The sequence below is a fragment of the Excalfactoria chinensis genome, chromosome Z (genome assembly GCF_039878825.1).
Source record: "Excalfactoria chinensis isolate bCotChi1 chromosome Z, bCotChi1.hap2, whole genome shotgun sequence".
NCBI classification, from domain to species: Eukaryota; Metazoa; Chordata; class Aves; order Galliformes; family Phasianidae; genus Excalfactoria; species Excalfactoria chinensis.
In genome coordinates, this window is record NC_092857.1 from 36308473 (window position 1) to 36325738 (window position 17266).

The window sequence follows — 17266 nt, forward strand, 5'->3', positions numbered from 1 at the left end:
GTCTGTATTTCCCTTCCCCCCTCCCTCTTGTGCTAGTCCCAGCATCAAATCTCACTAACATTTCCATCACAGAGCATAAGCTGAATATGGCCTGTACAGAATCATAAAACTCCATCAAGTTAACATCCCAGTTGAGAGTTAAAAAATAAAAAAAAAATATAAAAAATCACTAGAGAACTGAGCATGAAGATAATGGGATGTTTTCTAGAAAAGCAAGAAAAAAGCACGTTTCTATCCGCACAAGTCTGGGAATATGTGAAGACAGTATGGCTATCATATGAAAAGGTGATGAGAGGAAATCATGCATAGTGATTCTATGTAATGGTTATAAAAGATTTTGAAGATCTGTTCTGAAGGCCCAGTTCTGTTGTCAACATGTCTCTGATTTCAGGAAGAAGGAAACAGCTCTGGTCAGCATAGGAGCCCTCCAAATTTCCATGCTTGTTGTATGCATCCTCGCAGAATCATCAAAGATTCATTTGAGTTCAAAAGGAACCCTAAAGGCCATCTAGTCCAAATCTCCTGCAATGAACAGAGATGCCTGCATCTAGATTAGATTGCTCAGAACCTTGTCCAGCCTGATCTTGAATGTCTCCAAGGATGGGGCATCCACCACATCTTGGAGCTACTTGTTCCAGTGCCTCAGTGCACTTATTGTAGAAACTTCTTCCTTATATCCATTCTAAATGTTCTTTTAGTTTGAAACTATCTCCCTTTGTCCTGCCACCACAGACCCTGCTAAAGTACATCCTCTTCCTTTTTACTGTCACCCATTAGATACTGAAAGGTCTCTCAGGCTCTCCCACTGTCTGGACTAGACTTCTTGCTCTACCAGTTTTGTTTTTGACAGCACTTCCCTGGGGATAGCCCAGGTTTTGCCTGTAGAAGGTTGAACTGCTAATAAAGCAAGGGCCTGCCCTGCATTTGCACTGGAAATTTCCAGGCTGGAGAGACCTCCGTAGGCCCCAGACAGCTGCAGCTCATAACTGTAGCTCCAGTTGTTGCTCGTCTGGCTTGAAGCTGGAAAGAACAAGGATATTAAAATCCCATAAAGATACTATCAAATTAGAAAATACTGTACAGTGTGCTTTTGTTTCTTTTAAGGATGAAAAAAACAAATGAGAGAGGACTTAGGCTCCCTCTGCTCCTATGCAGAGCGGAAAGAAATTACATTTAACTGACCCCTTGATGATAGGACTTGATATTTAGCTATATTTAATCATGCATGGAAAAGACAGTTGCACTTTTCAACAGCTGCTCTTGCTCTGAGCTTCAGGGGACTAACGAAAAGATTAGGCCTGGGCAGGGATTTATTCCCTTTCTCTCCCTCCCCCACAAAACCTACATTTTTCATGACTCGATCAAGTTCCAGGGGGAAAATGAAACAAAATGCATTCTTTACTACATTCACATCTTTACTGTGGTTTCAGTAACGTGGATCCAGCATTGCAAAATGTAGATGGCTGAGAAAGAAAGCAGGCTTTGCAGGTGTGAGAACAATCCTCAAGGGAGCCAGTTTACACCTCATCCTTACCCAACCACGGGGAACACCACACAGCTTTTTAGAGTCTCCTGGTCTCGGCTTCCACAGTGGCACTTTTTGTTCTGTTTCAGAGGGTTTTAGACCACTTTCAATAAGCCAGATGATATCTGGCACAGCTTTTAGCAGTCTCAGTGCACAGAGGCCAGGAACAGTGCAGTTAATGGACTGACCCCCACAGCCCTTTCTGAGCAGAGTAAGAGTGCAATGACAGCGTGCTGTGATCTGCCCAGATTTATTAAAACTAAGGTGGGAAGTTCCAAGTATGACAAGTTAAGGGACTCACTGACTGATGTAAACATCTTGGGGGATGATTTCTGAGCAGCTATCACTTCTATTTCTGATAATTTCACAACCACATTCTATTTCAAAATGTGCCCGACAGGTTGAGTAATATAAAAAGCAATCCAGTAATAATGTCTCTTCTTTGAGTGATGTCAAGTAAGCATTAAATAGAACTGATTTTAACACTGATAAAAATTGAAAACGAATCTTACAGAAATGAAAAAGGTAGACTGTTCTAAAGAATGCCTCTTCATCTTGCCCATATGTGAAGATACTAACTTTGTATGTCAAGATTAGATGTTATATGATACAACCCAATATTACAAAACAAAACAAAACAAAAATCGAAAATAGACTATTGAAAATATTAGACATCTAAATACGCAGTTTCATAAAGGAAACCCAGTTTACACAAAAGCTAAATTGCCAGTGCAAGGAAAGGTGTTGTTACGTGTATGTGCCATTCACGCTAATTTTAACAGGCATTGGACTCTGTGAATGTCTTTTTCAATTTTAAGTTCAATAATCAGCAAAAGCAAGAAAGCAGCTCAAATTGCTATCCTACAAAAATACAGAAAATATATAGCAGTAATAGAGCAACTGGGATATCAGCCATAGTCCTTTTATATAAAGATGCAGCATTTTTAGGGTCCAGTTCTCACCAGTCTCATAAATCTGTAGTATTCTAATCATTAAACCATCAAGCTTTCAGTTAAACTAGTTGAATGATGTTGTTTAATGATCAGTAGGAACACTTGTCTGTGCAAGAGGATTATTCAGAAATATGTAATCTCACCTGATAACAACTAGGGCTGCTCAAAACGTAAATGTAGAGGCACAGGCATGAACCATTTTGCTCCTTCTAGCATAAAACTCTTCGATTTAACTAGTGCTCATAATAATGGTTGTAAAACAAATGTAGTTGCCTCCTTAGTAAGTTATTCATATGGAGTGAGATGACTTCGCAAGAAAGTGTAATCAAAAATCCTCACAGTGATATTCCCATGAAAACACTTAGACTCAATCTTCATCCCTTCAAAAATGAGTTTTCATTTATACTTTCAAAAGATTTTCATAGCCATAAATAATATTAGGGGAGATTAAAAATAAAATATAATTTAATGATCTTAAAAAAAAAAAAAAAAGGGAAAATAATATTGGTTAAATAAATATCTTTTGACAGCAACACATAATTCAGCTCTGGTACTGATTATCACAGGAAGTTCTTGTGGCCAAAAGCATGCCAAGACCATTTAAAAAGACTGTATATCAGTATGGAAAATGTTCATAGATGTAATTGTTCAAGTGTTCATAGATGGTAATTGCAAAAATACTGGAAGAGTGTTTGACCTCACACTTCCCACCTTAAAAGAATCTCTTGTAAGAGAGAAGGTGGGGCCTATGTCAAGAAGATGCAGTCTAAAGCCAACTATGTTTGGTTGCCTTCCACACCATCTCCTAGGACAAAAGCATCTGTTCTTTGAATGGCTTCCCCTCACTACCACTATAGTACTGCTTTCCCTTTCTTTCAAACACAGAATTTTCTTTCCTGTATGAGAGATCTTCCCAAAGCAATAAGGGATATTATTATTAGCTTCATAACATACTCCATCACTGTTCATTGTGAAGTACAGATTTGTCTGTGCAACACAGTGCATACCTTATTGAGTTTCTGTTTACTCAAGTCCTACATAAATCAGTTGCAAAAGTAAATGTTCAGTGCTGAGCAAGAAGATGTTTTGCTTTTTCTAATGGGCAACATTTTTAAAAATCCTTGCAACTCTGAATGAACTGGAATAGATATAAACACAGCACACTCAGTGCCAGATTGAAATATTCATTGTAATCCAGGTAATCTGTGGAGGTATAGGAAAACATTAATTACACTTCAGATCTGTAGTTTAGATACCTGAGTAGATACCTAAACTCAAATTCTTTGCAGGACCACTGGAATGGATGCTGTGATGTGCATTCAAATCTTAGGGGCCTGGTTAGATATCTGTCTAGTTTTGGGGTGCTTGTTTTGGGGTGCCAAGTTTTGCTGGGAGCGTTCTTGCCTGCTGCTCTCTTCCTGCACTATGTGAAAGCTTAATTTTAAAATCTCCTGTTTCATTCACAGAAGAAATGAAACACTGCCCTGGCTTCTCTAGTCCTGTTCCTGGAGTCTTCTTCCAGTTTTATGCTCAGAGGATTTCAGTGGAATACAAGAACTGCTCTTTTTCCTGTATGATAGCACTGGGACTACTTGTAGAAGATTCTGAACAGCTCTGCAGACCCATTACTCAAAATTCATACATGTATAAAGCACAATATAAAGCAAATCTTTCCACTAATTTCAATAGAGTACCACTGTGACACACTTAAGGAAATACTTTGAAAAACAGGGACAAAGACAAATGCAGCTATTTGATGAATGAGTTCTCTTGTGTGACCAATAGCTGTATTCCTTGAGTCATACTTTCAGTGAAAAATAACTAAATTTTTAATAACTGACCTCCATTGCCATGTCTATTTTACCTAATTTTCCTGCTCTCTGCATCGTACAGAATTTTTTTTTTTACAAGTCAAAGAATAGTGGATTACTTTGACTGGGAATTTCACCATTAGGAATTCACCAAAAAAGGGGAAAAAAAAAAATTAAAAAAAATCCAGAGAATTCAGTTAAAATTTAATTATATTTTCTAAAACTTGTTTTACTTTTTAGCCTGTTCTTTCACATTGCTGCTAGCTCTTTAGGTTCAAATCAGTTTTCAGTGAACAGGAATTCCCAGTGCTAGCAACTCTTTATTGGAATTATTACTTGCATATATTTGTGAACAAGCCATAGTCTTGGCTTAAAAATGGACTATCTCACTTCCCCCTGTACAGCTAAACCAGAACACAGAGAAACAAAATGCAGGAGTAGAGCTCCTGCAATATTTTATGGTTTCTGACTCTTGTTCTCTTCCTGGATTGCTACAGTTGTTCTAGCTTTATGCTACTCACATGAAAGTCCAAAGCGCAACCAAGACAGGTATGAACATTTGGCTAATTCTGTATGCTCAGGACTGTGAACACAGTTTACAGAAAAAGTGGAAGCACCACTGTTTGAGATGGCCTCCCTCTGGTATTTCATGTTTTCTATACACAATTGTGTGGTGTTCTGCTGCTGTGTAGGGAAATTCCTGCAGGCAGATGCACTGGGTGCTCACAGAAAGCTTCAAAACCTACTGCTACTGATGCCTCTTTCATGTGTGCGGCTGCGGACTTGGACCAGGAATCTTCCCCAGTGGAGGATGGATAGTCCCATCTGGATCCAACTGAGCAGAGCACTGCTAGCTGTTTTCATTGACAAACAAGGCTCTTGAGTCCTTTAATGGCTGCTGCTTCCCATCTCAGGCATCAGCCTGTGTCCTGGAGATCTGGCTGCCATGAGAAAGATTGCAAAGCTGGAAGATCATGCTGGTGCTAGGTGCTAGGCTCACTAGAAAAAAACATGATGTAATTATAAAACAAGACATGACACTAAAATATGAGACTGTGAAAGTCTGTCATTTTCAAGGCTATAATATGCACTAATGTGTTGAAAAAGAGAGTAACTTAGATGTTATGGTGATAACGTGCACTTCCCATATTCCTCTGAACTGCTAAGAGACCACAACTCTTTATTTTGACAAGGGATAATATACATCTTTGTGAGTGACTATGAAAGAAAATTTAGCTTGAAAAGTCAATTAGTACAGCATGCAATAGAGCGCTGCCAGCATCTGTTGAGGTGTAATGTTTTCTTCTGTAAAAAACAACTCAGATGTAGCAGCAATCTTTGCAAAGGTCTCATCACTTCAGCAGAAAAACACCATGTAAAGTAGAATATTGTATGTTTATTTAAAACAGAATTAGGAACCAATGATAGTTGGTTCGTGGTCTTTAGTGTAGCCAGATCAGCTTGTGTGTTTCTTTAACTGCTATAAATAAAAATTCAGCTTGCCACACACAGAGCAGTTCATCTGAATCTTGTCAAATGAGTACATTATTTACATTTCATCCCATCTTAAAACGTGGCTTTCTTTATGCAGCAACACCAAACCAGTGAAAGGGTGGGTTCCCAGCATTGTGTTCCAGATCTTCTCTTTATTACTGTGGTGTCAAAGGGGAATATCTTGCTTCTTACAGCAAGCTGCATTTGGACTTTCCAATTTCAAAACAAAAATTGGGGTCCATGTGTGTAAAATCAGGATACCAATTTATTTCATTTAACTGAATTTCCTCATGTGCCTTCTGTTTTCCTACCTCCCTTTCCCTTTTCTGCATGGACAGAGACTAAAAAGTCATGCAGACACTTTTCTGACAGCTATTTCAATGACACACAAATAAATTAAGTAATCCTTCTCCCATTTTATGACTGGAATATTGCACTGTCTGTGGCTCCTTCCAGCAGTGTGGAGACATTATGACCATTTTTAGCTACACTCAATAGCTTTTATTCGTTTTCACATATACACAAAATGCAAAAGACTGTTTCCATCTCGTTGTTTTTTCTTTTTTGTTTTGTTTTTTGTTTTTTTGTTTTTTTGTTGTTGTTGTTGGTTTTGTTCTGAAAGTGTAAACTAAACAACTCCTTTTACATCTCTTGCTGGTTAGCAGCCAATGTAAATGCTTATGCTAGGAGAACAAGCCCATTTCCTGTCGTTAAGGCTTTTTTGTTTATTCTAGGGCTACTCACTGCCACTGCCTGCCCCTGACAGGCTATTAACCCCTGTTTCTAGCAGGCATACCAGATGTGGGTTTCTTAAGCAAATTATTGGTTATTTCACCACATGTCGTTTTTGCAGTTAAGTGTTTCCAGCCTCTCAGAACATTCCACAGAAATAACATCACATTTTCCTCCAACCTGTTAATTAGCATAATTATTTATCAGCTTGAAAACCACAGCTTGAGTTTGTTAAGCAGCAGACAGATATGCACTGGACTGTGGCCCAAGAGACTTGAAAGAGTGATGAGAAGATGAAGGCTGTGAGAAGGCATACCATAGACATTCCCTCCACCACCTTGTCTGAAGACCTCTCAGCTGGTAAGACACATCCATTTTTCATGCTTCAGTGAGAGTATGTTTCAGAGCTACTTCTCTGCCAAGATCTACCAAGCAGTAACACAGATATCTGGTTCTAAAAAAGCAGATGTTAAAAATATGCATTCTCTGCCATCCTTGGCATATAGTCCATTCCTCCCTTTGCATTACTTTGTTCTCTGTGCACACACTTAATCTTATTGGTCAAGAGGAAGGCCAACAATTATAAAGCCTGTTGGATGTAATTTCTTCAGCTAGCACATGAGCCAAATAAGATGGTCTTTGGCCACCTAGACACATGCAGTACTCATTCTCAGGTCAAAAAACATGCTTTGCAGAATTTATTGCAGCAGTAGGCCTAAGTTGCCAACCAGATACCAGTTGGGGATGAATTCCAAAGTAGGATGATATGTTTAAAATGCTCAGATAACCACATTTTTTTGACATACAAGTGTAGAGGTTGTATCTTGCTCTCTTGTTCCGTTTGATTCTAGTGCTAGAATTGTCTACATAGGTTCTTGCATAGAGACCCATCCAGCTTTTGAATGATTCAGTGCAGTAATGTTCTAGCTTTTACAGCAGCAGCAAGTTCTGTGTTTCTGCCAGTAGTGGTACAGTGCCTTATGCACACTTTCTAATGAAGAGGATTCCATGTAAAAAATTAATAGCAGTGACATGGAACGATGATGGATATGTTTTCAAGTGACTGCATTTATCCCTTAGAGTTGGAATGTATTAATGTATTTTTCTGTTTCAATTAGACTTCAGAAAGACAAAAAAAAAAAAAAAGGGTCAAACGAACTAGAATTTCCTGGGACAGGAGTCCAAAAACAGTCTGGCTTTGCTGAAAAAATGTTCAGGACATTCAAGTGTATTCCCAAGACCTTTGGTTCATTTGCAAGCCTAAGGACATTGTGAGAAGAATGTAAGAACTAGAAAGCCTTATGGGCCAGCGATTTCCTAAGCAGCTTGTATGCCTTGGAGTACTAAAAGTTCTACAATAGATTGGTGGATCTCAAGGATTCTCAAAACTACTGTCAGATAAATGTCACAGCACGCTGTGGCCCAGTTGTTCACATACCTTGTATTTCTCATTAGCTACCTATTAGATTTTAAAACGTAATGCATTCACATGTTCTGCTTAATCACTGAGCAATAATTCATTTACTTCAGGGACAGAGGTGCGTTAATGGTAGTTATTCATTGGCACATTCAAAGATCTGTTTCGCTACTTTACCTCAGATGACAGCTATGAATCTGGGAAAACCACTGGAGTTTTAAAGCCTTCATGAAATGCGAGGAGCTGCATTTGCTAGTATCATATCCACAGTTGGTTTTACTTTGTGTGTTCCTGCTACATACAGCAGGTCAGATGGCAACAGACAGACACAAGTCTGAAAAAATGGGCAAAGAAACATATGGTCCTATGAACTGTATGCAGAAGTTTCTCCAGATGCTCAGGTTGTTGCTTGAAACAGCAAAATATAACAGCAAGGTGTCATTTTAAGAGAGTAGGATGAGATGTTTTCTGCTGCTCATTCAAATCACACCATGAACAGAAATAATAGTCTCTGTAAAAAGTGTTCAGGTGCATGACCTCTAGATGCTGAGCTGATTCAGGGAGCAAACATAGGGATGCACGTCTTCAAATGTAGAGAGAGACCCTGTTATAAGAAAGAAGTGAAATTAAAATAACAGAATAATCATAGGATTCACCAACCTTTAGCAATTGTGTTGCTTAGGAACTCAATTGATCCTCTATCTAAAAGGAATTTCAAGGGTTTAATACTTTTTGTGACATTTTATTTGATCCCATTTTAAAATATATATATTTTTTAATCTGGTTATAAATTTTGCTGACTTCAACAAGAAGGAGCTAACTCTCACAACTAGGAAAGATCATAAATAAAATGTTCACTGAAGCCAGTTTCAAACTGTCCAAATTTTAAAGCCTTATGTCACTGAGATTCATTTATTCCTCTGACATTTAATCTAAAAATTGTTTCCCCTTAACATGAGAAAAGTATGTTTTTTTTTCTTAAACAACTGAGCTGCTGCCATTTGTTTGCTCACATTTTGTAAACTACCACAGAGAATCAAGGGGCTTGGTGAGAATACCTTTATTTCGGGACAGACTGAAAACAGTTCAACTTTTTGCCACTCATAGAATGACACGCATGGGCCACATTTTCTCACAGGAAGGAAGAAATACTGATTTAAGCTGAGTGCACAAATACCTGCAGAAATGTAAATTTCTTTGAATCAACAGTTAAACCCAATAAACTTTAAAGAAAAACCACACTAGTTTCAAATGAAACTAGTTTTGACTGAAAACGAATTTTCACTAAATCATGACAGCTTTGGGGTCTGCTAGGCTCTCTTGCCAAAATTCCCCAATTCAAGTAATGCATGTTTACTATGTTCTGCAATTGCATCTGCAGCTAATCACTTGTACCAATGGATATCTGGAGCACAGATGTTATGCAAAAGGGTGAAAACACCACATTGGTTCAGGGTCTTTTCTTTCACATTACTCCCTTGATGATTCACGTTTCCCCCCCTTCCCTGAAATGTAATTTAAAGAGAAAAGAGCTGGCAAGTTTTCCACATTTCTTCCTAGGAATTTGTGGCATTCACCTGTGGTAGCACTAAGTAGGCCTCTTAATGCTCAGAAGAGTTTTGAATGTGTACTGGAACACAGTCTTTTTAGCTGTTTTCTTACAGCTTCAGTTAGATCACCCCTCTTTCATATGCCTTTGTTGTTGTTAATTTGGGCTGTATGATTCATGAGCACTAGGTACCATTGAGGCAAGATCAAGAGGAGTATTTTGCTACACCAGAGAGATTAATACACATTCCACTTAGTGACACTGGTGATAACAGCTCATCCAAATTAGGATTTCCCTCCAACCTGCCTTTTGTTATTCTATTCCTTCACTCAGGGGCTAGATAGGGAAGGATAAGGTAGTCAACACCAATATATTTTCCTACAGGTTTGCATCAGCAGTTGTCTTTCCAGAAGCTGCTGGCATCAGGATGGGACAAGTTAGATGAAATTTTCAGGCTTTATTTTCACTTATGAAACCAACAGCTTCCAAAGTTAGAAATGAGTCTGAGCCCCCTTGGTATGCGATGTTCTTGCCCCTTTGGATTTCTACTTAAGGTTTTCCAAAGCAAAAATAATTTCACACTCTTTGCTTGTTAGCAAGGCAGCAGAAACATTATTTTATACCTCTTCATCCAGTCTTCCTGAGCAGTCACTACAAGACAGTGTTACACCCTAGTGTGATAAACACAGCCAAGGTGTCCCGTGATAGCGGATAAGCCACACTTCTAAAATCCCTCTTTCTGAAGAAGCACAAAGCTGTGCAAAGACTCGCCTCAGTGAAACAAATCCTAAGTGAGAAGTCTCACCTGCATGGGCTCCCAGCTTCCTGTCCCCACAGCCCACTCCCCAGGGCCTCTCACATTGCTCAGGTTTTGCCTGAAGCCAGTAGAGGCCAGCAAGAAGCCAAGACAATCTAGACAGTCAAGGCTGCTTCTCCCACTTGTATCCTCCAAGCAGCCCATGGTTCTTGCCCCCAGGCACCCCACAGTGTACTACCATCAGCTCAGTCTTTATGGCTACCTCCTGAGAGGCCCAGCCCAGGAGCAAGCCTCTCTGAACAGAGCCTGTGGGACATACAAACCACAACCCAGAGTGGCACTCACACTGTTTTACAGCTACTATCTGTAAACTGAAGTCACTAGGGCCAATAGCAGAACATTTTAGCGACTGTTCTTTCCACAACATTTTGTAAGCTATAGGGTCATAGAGTCATCAAGGCTAGAAAAGATCTCCAAGTTAGTATTATTGTCTTGTATTTTAAATTCATATGAAGGAGAGTTTAAGTTGGTTTTACTTTTTTTTTTTTTTTTTTTTTTCTTGATAAAGATCTGCAGCCCTGGTTTTCTTCCTCACCATAGATATCAGACTCTAGCTTTACTCTCTGTAATATATGTAAGGAAAATATTAAACATATTTGGTATTTAAGATTAGTCAAATAATCTAGCATTTAACTAGCATTCAGTGCTGTGTTTCAGACAGAGGTGCCCATTATCTCTGATTTGCTTTCTTCTTCTTTTCTTTTTTTCCTTTCTTTCGTTCTTTCAGTATGTCTGAAACCTTTTCTCTAAAGTCTTTCAAATTTGGAATTGCAAGAAACTGAAGGCAAATCTTCCCACTTGGATGCTTATTTGAGATTTTTTAATTGGTTTTGCATTTTGTGTTGTTTTTTGTTTTTTTATTTTTTGTTTGGGGTGGGTGTGAGGCAGGGAGTTACATTTTAGGAAGCCAGAAACCAAAGCAAGTTTAGGATAGTAATTCAATAGACTTGCAGGCGCTTCTTCTTCCACAGCACAAGCAAGGAGTGGGGTATGCTGGCTCTGGTTTCTGAGATCTGGAATGAGCCCTTGCTTTCAGCATCCTTTTGGATTTCCCCCTGCAGTGCCTTCCCAGAGGTATGGGCGGGCTGGCAAGGTGACCTGTTCCTGTACTTTGGATGTCAGCCTGTGGGAATGCTCATGGCTGTGGTCATCATCTGCCTGCAAGCCCACAGGAGGCCCCACTGTATGCTACACAGCACCTCCCAGCATGCCCAGAACTGCAGCCATTATGCTGTGCAGAATTGCATCAGCAATCTACCCCTGTTTTAAAAGTCAGATGGGCAGGGGCTTCTTACAGGAGTAAGGAAGACATTCATGAGCACAGTAGAGTGTTTACTGCTTTTTGTGATCACTCCGCATTTGCAAGTTCTGCACTCTTCAACAGCCATCAGGTTGTCAACATAACAGTGTGAAAACTTTCCTTCTGTGATTAGTATGGAAAACTCATCACAGGCATGAAATCTGTCAGTCAGGGCATGGTGAGGTGTGACATCTGAGTGTAAGCTTCAATTGGCAGCATTTTACTGATCAAAGCCCTTACGAATAGATATGCTTTATGTCAGCAAATCAGCAGAGCTGCTTCTTTATTCAAAATATGTCTTTGCATCTTCTTTACAAGCATGGTAATTGCCTCTGTGTTGGGCATGTTGTGTTTTAGTTCTACCCACACTGGTAACAATCCCTAATGTCAATTTCTATTTAATTTCTTCTAATGTTTAATGTAGACCTGTGCATGCAGCTGCAGTTGAGTGCTCAGGGGCACATAAATATTTCCATTTACAAGATAATTGATATTTATATTATTTTGTACAGTTATACTGTACTATCTTTTCAGAAACAGGTAGTACAGCTCAGACAGTGCTAGAATGAAACTACCCACATTGGGAATGATGGATTATTGATAATATTTCGCAGCTCTATACTGAAAGATTCAGAAGCAACTGGATATAGGCATGAAATCTTGCAAGAAAGCATTGCAGTAAAAGCTACTCAGTTAAGTCAAATCCCTGGGCCAAAGATTCCTTGAAATCAGCCCATAGACCCTTGCTATCCCAAAGATTCATAGTGCACAGTGCCTTAATGAGTAATATTATCCTTATGCTATTTCAATTCAAAATTGAATCATGTAAAGTGATCTCCACTGAGCAGTCATGAGGACCATTTTGATCTTCATCAGAAACACTGCAAAAATTGCTTCATTTAGAATCCCTGTTCAGAAGAACTCAGTGACTTGGAAGTGCCATGGTGACATTTAACTTTAGCTTCCTCCTAGAAACAAGAAAAATATCACCATGTATTATTGGTAACGACCTCAAAATCATGTATTTATGAACAATGTGAAGAAATCATAGAATACTGTTATTAGTGATTTATCACTTCTAGATGTTGGTAGTTTCCATATCTTTGGTCTAACATACTTTAGTCAGCAGCACTTATATAAAGATTGTATTCTTATGCAGAAATTTAAACGAAATCTGTGTTTAACTAGACTTTATTCTTCTTCATAGCATTTTAGGACCTCTGCTGTTGTCAAATCCAGACAAAACTGAAAAAAGGGAAATAAAAAATTAGTTGGCTGTAGCATCACTTTGATTTTAGGTTTGGATCAGGGCTGATCTGCAGATCTCTTTGTCAGTTCAGTTACTCCTGCTGAGGGCTCATCGTAAATGTGGCTCTACTCCATAAAAAGATGCAAGACCAAAATCAGTTTTCCATGCAAAGAGGGATCTAGCGGCATTTCTATCCAGAATCCCAAAGAAGAAATATGCTTGTTGGCCAAGTAAAAAATAATAAAAAACTTCTATCAGAAAAAAGAAAGAAAGATGCTTTTAAGTTCAAACACAAATCTAAACTCATCTTCATTTTCAGAAAAATACCTTGATACTCCACTGTGTATCAAGGGAAGCCAGAAAAAAAAATCAGAACAGATTTTAGGATGTATTAAAAAGGTAGTGTTGATTTTAAGGAGCTGTATAGCTATCTTTGCTATCATTGTTTTAGAGCAGAAATACTTACTAGGCTAAGCATATATTTCATGTTTAATTCCATTTTGCTACAAATACAAAATTGGCCAAATTCTGCGTCTGGTTTTTCTGCAGTAAATTCTAGGTGAACCCTGTAAACTTAGTAGAATGGCCTATAAAATCAGCCAATCAATTAAGATTTGCCCACTGGTAATTTAGAGCAGAGGCTGAGCATAATTGGCTTCAACCTATGTAAAGTGGTAGCACGAAAAATGAGAAACCGAAGCCTTGCCAAATCAATGGGGTGACTTAGAAATAATGGCACTGAATTGTGGTTCTCTGAGCAAGTTACTGAATGAAAAAGAAATGCTCTGCAGTCTTGCAGCAAGACAGGTCTACCAGTTCTTTGTTGAGTTATGGCAATTTTCTCAACATTCTATCAGGTTTCTGTGGTAGAAAACAAGTATATTTCATGAGGCAATTTTTCTTTCTGAAGGATTTGTACAGCCTCTGTCTTGCTTATATGCTTTAAAAAAAACAAAACAAAAACAAACAAAAAAAAAAACCTACCTTTCATGTATTTTCAGGAAGTGATATCACATGAACATGCTGGTAAAATCAGCCTGAGGCTTTTACTCCATTTATACACAACAAAAGAAATCTTTGTCACTAATTACTTACAAACTTATTATTGGTCCCTTGTAACTGCATAGCCAATGATTACAGCAGAAAAACAATAATTGTATGTAGTTATGACTAAATACCAGCACAACCCTCATATTATCAATAATCACTGCAATAATGCTGGCTTATTGTTTAACATTAAAAGGCCCTAGTGTATACTTGATGCTTATGCTAACTGGAGTTATGTTTCAGCTTAATGTCATTTCTGGGAATAGTAAGATAATAAAAAATTACTGACAGATATACATATGCCAGGAAGGATAATCTCTGTTTTTCAGGATGTCTTGTTTGTGTTTTCAAAGTTGACCTCTTCAAAAAAGATTCATGTTTTAATAAATCTGAAGGCCTGTGCCTATTTTATCTCCAGAGAGCTTTAGAAATATACTAGTCACACAGAACCTCTCACCATCCTTTCCCAGGAGTGCTCAATGTTTTCTAATTACACATCAGTACAAGTGAGATAACTTTGAAACATATTCATGCTATATATGAGTTTGCTTTGTGTGTCTCCAAATGCAAATCACCATGAGGCAGCCTGTAGAGACAGAGGAAGAAAATATCTCTTCTTTGAGGACAGCACCGCTGCAAAGAAAGATCTCAAAATGAGCAATAGTACTTCAGGAATATTTTTTCTTCCTGACAGATCCATGCCAAATGGTAAAGGGATCATAGAACCATAGAGCCATAAAATCATAGAGTCACCAGTGTTGGAAAAGACTTCTAATATCATCCAGTCAGATTGTTCACCTGTCACCAGTATTTCCTACTAAACCATGTCTCTCAGTACAACATCTAAACATTTCTTGAACACACCCAGTAACTGCACCACCTCCATGGGAAGCCCATTCCAGTGCCTGACGAGTTTTTTCAAGAAGTATTCCCTAATGTTCAATCTCAATTTCCCCTTGCACAACTTAAGGCCATTCCCTTTTGTCGTATCGCATATTACATGGGAGAAGAGGTTGACCCTCCACCTCACCACAGTTCCCCTTCAGATAGTTGTGAAGGGCAATAAGGTTACCTCTGAGCCTCCCCTTCTCCAGATGAAACAATTCCAGCTCCCTCAGCCACTACACATAGGGCCTGTGCTCCAGATCCCTCTCCAGCTTTGTTGCCCTTCTTTGGATGTTCTCCAGGGCCTCAATTTCTTTCATGCACCAAGGGATCCAAAACTGAACACAATACTTGAAGTGTGGCTTTACCAGGGCTGAGTACAGAGGGATGATCACAACATTTCTGATACAAGCCAGGATGCCACTGGCCTTCTTGGTCACCTAGGCACACTTCTAGTTCATGATCAGCCAAGCATCGAACAGTACCCCTGGTCCATTCCTCTACACAGTCTTCCAGCCACTCTGCTCCAAGCCTGTAGCAATGCCTGGGGTTGTTGTGGCCAAAGTGCATGACTCAGCACTTGGTCTTGTTGAACTTCATTCCTGTGGCCTCAGTTCAGCTATCCAGCATGTCCCCCTATAGGACTTTCTTATCCCCAGGCAGACTGACACTTCCTGCCAACTTGGCGTCATCTGCAAATTTACTAAGAGTGTACTCAATGCCCTCATTCAGGTCATCAGTAATGATACTGAACAGGACAGATACCAGTACCAACCCCTAGGGAGCACCACTCATGACAAGTTGCTGTCTGGATATGACTCAATTCACCACCACAGGCCTGGCCATTCTCTGGGTCTGGCAGTACAGAGTGTATCTGTCCAAGCTACAGACTGCCAGCTTCTCCAAGAGAGTGCTGTGGGAGACAGTGTCAAGGGCTTATAGTCTAGGTAGACTATGTCAACAGACTTTCCCTCATCCACCAGTCAGGCCACTCAATCATAAAAGGAGATCAGGTTGGTCAAGCATGACCTGCCTTTCATGAACCCATTTTGGCTAGACCTGATCTCTCAGCTGTCCCACACATGCTGTGTGATCTCTCTCGAGATGATGTGCTTCACAACCTTTCCTGGCACCAAAGTTAGGCTGACAGGCCTGCAGTTCCTGGAATCATCTTTACGACCCTTTTTGTAGATGAGAGTTGCATTGGCAAGAATGCATGCCTGGAGGGCCCGAGTTGAAGCTGGACTAGGCTATACTACTACGATACTGCTATAATCTAAGGAAAAATAACTTCTTTGTAGCTGTAGGAGAACTACACAGTCTGACTGAGATGGAAGGAAACGGTACTCATCGTGTGCTAAAAGCATGCCAGCTTGCTCCTCCCATCTCCCCACACTGCCTCAACATGCATTCAGACAGGTAGGAGTTTCCGTTCAAAGCTAATTCAAAGTGCAGAATTCAGGCAGGGATATCATGTAAATCAGAAACATTCAATTCTACTTTCTTGCTAGTCTTGCATGCAGTGGGAGGGTTTCAGCAGTTTTGTTTAGGTCCCCTCCAAAACATTCTCAACCCCAAAATGCCAGTGCTACCTTTTATATTAAATATCAGAACCAAAGCAGGAATGAGGAAAGCACATAAGCATGCACTTACAGTTAATGACACTACACACATGCTGAAAATTAAATGTATACTTTGTGCCTTCCTGGATCCAAGCCAGAGTACTCAGCTCACAGGATGAAGTCACTAATGAGTATAGGGAACAGTTCACAGTGCACTGCAGGGATCTTTTCCTTCTCTGCTGTCTAGAAGTTTTAAAGGAAAAGACTGCAGTCTTCTTACAGAACACCAGTATTTTGTACAGAAGGGAAGCATGATATTTAAAGAGTTCATGACTTTTGAGTTGAGTCACATGTGCAACATGCTGATGATAGCAGTGCATTAGGCCACCCTGTTCTCATGGGCATATGTAGATAAAAAACTGAAGCAGAAGAAATCAGGCTCCAGCTTTGCTTGTCATTAGTCTTCCATCTTTCAGTGCATCCACGTTTCTTTTTTTTTTTTTTTCTTTATGTATGTGTGTAATGAAGTATAAACTGCCACAACAAATGCTGCCCTTTCCTGTGATCCTCTCATCCCTTGTGGGGCTGGGCAATAAATGTGCAAAGAATTTGCCTACCCTTTCCAGAAGTATTACAAGCAATTAATAAGTAAGTGAGGGTATTTCTTGCTCAAAACAGAAACCTAGTCAATTTGGCAGCTGCTTCTACTGGATAAGAAATATAAATATATGTATATTTATATATGTATATATTTATATACATGCATATAGTTCATTTTATTTCTTCTCCACCCAATAAAATAGTAATAATTCTAAAATTGCAGCATTCTTTCCTTTGACATAATTGGTTTTCCATGGATTATTATTTCAGTGGATTATGGACAACATGAAAGATAAAAAAGCATGAATATCTGAGAACTTGTGTT